This window comes from Dendrobates tinctorius, unplaced genomic scaffold (assembly GCF_039654945.1).
Source record: "Dendrobates tinctorius isolate UK_male_01 unplaced genomic scaffold, ASM3965494v1 ptg000022l, whole genome shotgun sequence".
In the NCBI taxonomy this organism is placed as follows: domain Eukaryota; kingdom Metazoa; phylum Chordata; class Amphibia; order Anura; family Dendrobatidae; genus Dendrobates; species Dendrobates tinctorius.
Genome location: NW_027361690.1, coordinates 74,203,219 through 74,209,817, shown reverse-complemented (window position 1 = coordinate 74,209,817; position 6,599 = coordinate 74,203,219). Strand labels below are relative to the sequence as shown.

At 45.6% G+C, this 6,599-nt stretch overlaps 1 long non-coding RNA gene across 1 annotated transcript; it reads left to right on the top strand.

Annotated features, from left to right (window-relative positions):
- Nucleotides 1-1,945: 1,945 nt before the first annotated feature.
- LOC141083976 (uncharacterized) lies at nt 1,946-4,421 on the top strand. The gene is made up of 3 exons (XR_012230880.1): nt 1,946-2,008; nt 3,781-4,109; nt 4,203-4,421. It is a non-coding gene; the product is annotated as an uncharacterized lncRNA (long non-coding RNA).
- Nucleotides 4,422-6,599: the final 2,178 nt, after the last annotated feature.

Below are 6,599 nucleotides of genomic sequence, written 5' to 3'. Positions count from 1 at the left end.
CCGGTCAGCTTCCAGCACATCACTTCCAGTGGAACGTCATGTGTGAGTTTTAAAATGCTCCTCGGGGCTCCGTCTTGTACTCCTGTGTCCGTGGGAAAAGCCTGCTTCGTACACACTTGGCTCCGCTCCGTACATCCCGTGCACATATGGCCCCACTCCGTACACACACTGCTCCTCTCGGTACACCTCGTACACGTGCGGCTCTGCTCCATACACCTCGTACTCACGGCTCCTCTCCGTACACCTTGTACACGCGGCTCTGTTCCGTACACTTCGTACACACACGGATCCTCTCCGTACACCTCGTACACATCCGGCTCCTCTCCGTACACCTCGTACACACACAGCTCCGCTCCGTACACCTCGTACACGCAGCTCCGCTCCGTACACCTCGTACACATTCGGCTCAACTCCGTACACCTCGAACACATTCGGCTCCGCTCCATACACCTCATACACATTCGGCTCCGCTCCGTACACCTCGTACCCACACGGCTCCGCTCCGTACACCTCGTACACACATGGCTCCTCTCCGTACACCTCGTACACATACGGCTCCGCTCCGTACACCTCGTACACGCGGCTCAGCTCCGTACATCTCGTACACACACGGCTCCTCTCCGTACATCTCGTACACATCCGGCTCCGCTCCGTACACATCGTACACACACGGCTCTGGTCCGCACACCTCGTACATGCGCAGCACCGCTCTGTACACCTCGTACATGCGCAACTCCGCACTGTACACCTCGTACACACGGCTCCGCTCCGTACACCTCGTACACATGGCTCCGCTCCGTACACCTCGTACACACGGCTCCGCTCCGTACACCTCGTAGACGCGGCTCCGCTCCGTACACCTCGTACACACACGGCTCCGCTCTGTACACCTCATACACACAGCTCTGCTACATCTACCCTGTAAACCCCTCCTGATCCCACACATACTTCCGTCATCCAGCACCATGACAACCAGCACAGCAGAGTCCTGCAGACACCAAGAGGCAGGGCTGTGCGCACAGGACCTGTGATGAAGTCACAGGAGGGGCGGAGTCAGGGGTCTGGACTAAGACTCCTGATCATGTGACCCCTGACTCCTCCCCTCCTGTGACCTCATCACAGGTCCTGTGTACAGAGAAGAGAGCAGACAAGCGACGCTGTGAGTGGCTGCGGGGAGGGGAGGTCTCATGCTAGGGCGAGCATGGGGTGCATTGGGGGGGGAGGCGTGGTGGCTTATCTCCCTGCAGTGAGGGATATAAAAATCCCAGGAGGGTTGGAAACTATAACTTCCGTGCCCGCAGAGAGGGCTGGCGGCAGGAACAACAGCCAGGCCAGTGGCCGCATCAGCTGGCAAGCGGCCAGATGAGCGGGCGCTGCCGCCCGCGGCCCACATGACAGCGGCCCAGCGGGAAAATGCCTGGTTGGGCATATTACCAATCTGGGCCTGAATATATTAGAGGTTTGTATACTGTTATTTTGCCCTCTGTGGACATCTACAATTCTGAGCCAATGTTCTTCTTTCAGGTGTGGTGACCTCTGGTACGTTCAGACTCAATGATGGTAGCCATTAAATGACTGCAAATTGGCAACATCAGTCATTTATTAACCTAATTAGATGGGCCCACCGCACATTCATGTGCACAGAACAATCACTAATACAATTGTTCTTTGCGCACGGAGTATCACTATTTCTCAGGAGCCCATGCCCTGACAAGTATTATGATTTTACACAAGCTTAAAATTAATTTCACCCATTGAATAAGCATATTACTTGTTTGTACGCTAATTACCAGCCTGATCACACTGGCTGATTATCAGGAAAGGAACATTTCTAGGAAGGCTTATTCCCAATAACAGTTTAGTGTAAATGCATCTTTACGTAACAACTGTTAGCATGATACGTGTCGCATGGATAAAAATTGCAAGGTGTTAATTTTACATTGCAGTGAAAAAAGTCGAATTGGGCCACCATTGGTTCTGTGACCACAACAAGCAAAGTCGCAAAATGGTGAATATAATTGGATTTATGTGACTTGTCCATCCTGACAACAATACCATTGGGCCCTATTCATTTGTATTGCGCTGCAATATAGCAGTGATACGTAGCACTCTTTGGCTATGTGACTTACCGAATGTCACGGCCAAAGTCACCATGTAGCATTTGCCTGGGGTCACAACAGCGTATTTTCTCTCATCTGAGAGAATTGGGCCGATTATGCTCTGATAAGAGTTTGATCAGAGCGTGCTCCAATTCTTTCGGATTTAGAGAATATGGAAAAATCTCCCTTCTCCACTCTGTCAGTCAGTGAAAATTGGGCTGTCATCCAAGTGCAGTACAATTTTTTCCACTGGTTTACATGGCTGAGTGCGATCTCAATATTGTTTGCAAATCAAGCATGCTGTACTCTGTCAAGGGAAAAAAATCATATGTCCATGGCCCCATAGAATAACATTGGTCCAAGTGCGATCTGATGTTTTGTTGGATTGTGCTCAGGCCGAACTTTTGGTCATCTGAACGAGCTCTTAGTCTAAAGGGCCTTTAACACATAGCGAGATCGCTAGCGATATCACTAAAGCGTCACCGATTTTGTGACGCAACAGCGATATCGCTAGCGATCTCGCTACATGTGACACGCACCTACGACCCTCCCCCCCCCTCCGCTGGATATCACTGATCGCGCTCGAATGTCCTGGGCCATTTTTTCCTCGTTGGTGTCCCGCTGGCGCCGACTAGCGACGCATGGACGCAGGCGGAAGTCGTCATCATCGCTGCGGTGTGACAGGCAAGAGCGACCGCCGACGGATCGCTTATCACTGCTGCGTCGTTGGTGAGATCTGCCTGTTTGGCAGCTCACTAGCGACCATTTGGCAATGCACCAGCGATCCTAACCAGGTCGTTTCGTTGTCGGAATCGCTGGTGCATCGCTAAATGTAACGGGACCCTTTGTGTTTAGAAGGTAGCATGTTCTTCTTGCAATTCATTACATAATACCTATTAACCCTCCGTCAGGAACAATGGATCTGACAGGCGCAGCTCTTCTACTTTCATTTCTCCCTTCTCACCAGATTTTCAGGAAACCCCCTCCCTCTAGATAGTCTCCTGGCTCTAGCTGCTGTGTGAAACCTGATACCACAGTTGGTCTGCAGAGCTTCAGGAAGGAAGATATAGCTGTGCTGGCTTCTCAGGCTCATTGGTCCCGAACACATCACACTTTATAAGGATGTATGTAATGTTTTTAGTCATTACTATTGTTTATTTAGCTTGTTTTATGAATTGATAGAGAAAGGTTTGTGGATATTTCATATAAATAAGGCAGATTTTCTTACAAATGAAAGTGTACTTCTAAGGAGTTTTGAAATTTGTGTATATCAAAGTTATTACTTTTATGTTGAGTAAATGGGTTTCTTTTGCACCTGATAATGTGTAGTCTCTTTTATTACATCCCTATGAAGGTCTATGGTCACTTTTAGATCACTGAAATTGAGAAAATTAGATATTCTAGGCATTTTTCTAGCCTGCGCTTGACAGGCACATTGTTCCATTACGAGTTAGTGCGAATATTGTTCCTGAAGGAGGGTTAATAAGCAGTAAAGGTGTAGCCAGAAGTGTTGACGTGTTTCTATCCTACTTCTCTGATTGTGCCTCTCCTGGTTTTGGTTTCCAAATTGCCGAAAATTCTCTTTTCTCCTCAATCACACTTGTTCATTTGGTTAGTAATTTGCACCAGTATGTTCAAAGATTTTCACTTTCATCATTCAACTTTTGGTTTTACCTTTCAGATACTAATACAAAAATCTGATGTAAATTCACCCACGTGAAAGTGTTCTTCAACAAATATCCATTCAACCTACTTCTCTGTGTTAGGAAATTACAATCTCAGGACATTTTTATCCATAAAGCTTCCCCTTCCTTGAACCTGGCCAGTCTTTCCTGACAAGGCTGCAGCAGTGACATCTCGTCTACTGCACATCACTGCTGCAACCAGTGCCTCTACATTGGCTTTGCCCCTGAGTGATTGACCGCAATAGTTTCTTGCTTTTGTCATGACATCTACAGTCACATGTTGGAAATCAAAAGCAATCAAGGAGTAATGGAGTATTGGCAAGTGGTAAGTAGTACTGATTTTCTTATTTTCAGTAAGTTTAGACATTTGGTGTATTACATTTTGAAAAATCCCAATCATTTATTTCACTTTTTTCAGATAAGTTATCACTAAAGCAGCAAAAACCACAGCAGGTCGGACTTTGTTTTGAGCCAACTAAATATTCTTCCACAATGGAACCCAGCTACAAGTCAACTTTAAAGAGTTCCAACTATATTTGCAAAGCAGCTTGATGTAGGGGCTGAGAGACTGATTCTAGTGATATGTTACTTACTTGGCTGTGTGCTGTTTTTTTAAATAAAACCAGTGTTTCATCAGCAGGAGAAATGATCATTACAGGACTAGATGTCTTGTGCCTCTAAGTCCCCATGCTGTCTGTAATTATGCTGCCACCACTGAGTTTTTTTGTCAAAATGGAATATAAATGGAAAACTGCCATTCAGTGGCGTGGGTGGGCCATACTGGGCTCTGCATTCAGAGCACAGCTGAACATGATGTTCTTAGTTTAACATTCTGATCAGACTCTCTAGAGTCCTTGATGTAAAAGGTGGCCACCTGACCATTGGAACGGTTTGGCCTAGAGCCATGGAGGCTCAGCTGGTTGTGAGGTCCATGTCTTTTTCTACAGTTATGGCAGATTCCCTTTAAAATTTCCTAAATTTACATCACAATCAGCAATAATCTGATTTTTTTATATTCATCCATATTATTGTATATTCACCTTGTCTGATTATTTCAAAAGTTATACCTAAAATAGTAACTTATACCCAATGTATAAGATATATATATATATATATATATATACACTCACTGGCCACTTTATTAGGTACACCATGCTAGTAAGGGGTTGGACCCCCTTTTGCCTTCAGAACTGCCTCAATTCTTCGTGGCAGAGATTCAACAAGGTGCTGGAAGCATTCCTCAGAGATTTTGGACCATATTGACATGATGGCATCACACAGTTGGCGCAGATTTGTCGGCTGCACATCCCTGATGCGAATCTCCCGTTCCACCACATCCCAAAGATGCTCTATTGGATTGAGATCTGGTGACTGAGGAGGCCATTTGAGTACAGTAAACTCATTGTCATGTTCAAGAAACCAATCTGAGATGATTCGAGCTTTATGACATGGCGCATTATCCTGCTGAAAGTAGCCATCAGATGTTGGGTACATTGTGGTCATAAAGGGATGGACATGGTCAGCAACAATACTCAGGTAGGCTGTGGCATTGCAACGATGCTCAATTGGTACCAAGGGGCCCAAAGAGTGCCCAGAAAAAATTCCCCACACCATGACACCACCACCACCAGCCTGAACCGTTGATACAAGGCAGGATGGATCCATGCTTTCATGTTGTTTACGCCAAATTCTGACCCTACCATCCGAATGTCGCAGCAGAAATCGAGACTCATCAGACCAGGCAACGTTTTTCCAATCTTCTACTGTCCAATTTCGATGAGCTTGTGCAAATTGTAGCCTCAGTTTCCTGTTCTTAGCTGAGAGGAGTGGTACCCAGTGTGGTCTTCTGCTGCTGTAGCCCATCTGCCTCAAAGTTCGACGCACTGTGCGTTCAGAGATGCTCTTCTGCCTACCTTGGTTGTAACGGGTGGCAATTTGAGTCACTGTTGCCTTTCTATCAGCTCGAACCAGTCTGCCCATTCTCCTTTGACCTTTGGCATCAACATGGCATTTCCGGCCACAGAACTGCCGCTCACTGGATTTTTTTTCTTTTTCGGACCATTCTCTGTAAACCCTAGAGATGGTTGTGCGTGAAAATCCCAGTAGATCAGCAGTTTCTGAAATTCTCAGACCAGCCCTTCTGGCACCAACAATCATGCCACGTTCAAAGGCACTCAAATCACCTTTCTTCCCCATACTGATGCTCGGTTTGAACTGCAGGAGATTGTCTTGACCATGTCTACATGCCTAAATGCACTGAGTTGCCGCCATGTGATTGGCTGATTAGAAATTAAGTCTTAACACACAGTTGGACAGGTGTACCTAATAAAGTGGCCAGTGAGTGTATATATACAGTCATATGTAAAAGTTTGGGCACCCCTATTAATGTTAACCTTTTTTCTTCATAACAATTTTGGTTTTTGCAACAGGTATTTCAGTTTCATATATCAAATAACTGATGGACTCAGTTATATTTCTGGATTCAAATGAGGTTTATTGTACTAACAGAAAATGTGCAATCTGCATTTAAACAGAATTTGACCGGTGCAAAAGTATGGGCACCCTTATCATTTTCTTGATTTGAACACTCCTAACTACTTTTTACTGACTTCCTGAAGCACTAAATTGGTTTTGTAACCTCATTGAGCTTTGAACTTCATAGCCAGGTGTATCAAATCATGAGAAAAGGTATTTAAAGTGGCCACTTGCAAGTAGTTCTCCTATTTGATTCTCCTATGAAGAGTGGTATCATGGGCTCCTCAAAACAACTCTCAAATGATCTGAAAACAAAGATTATTTAACATAGCTTTTCAGG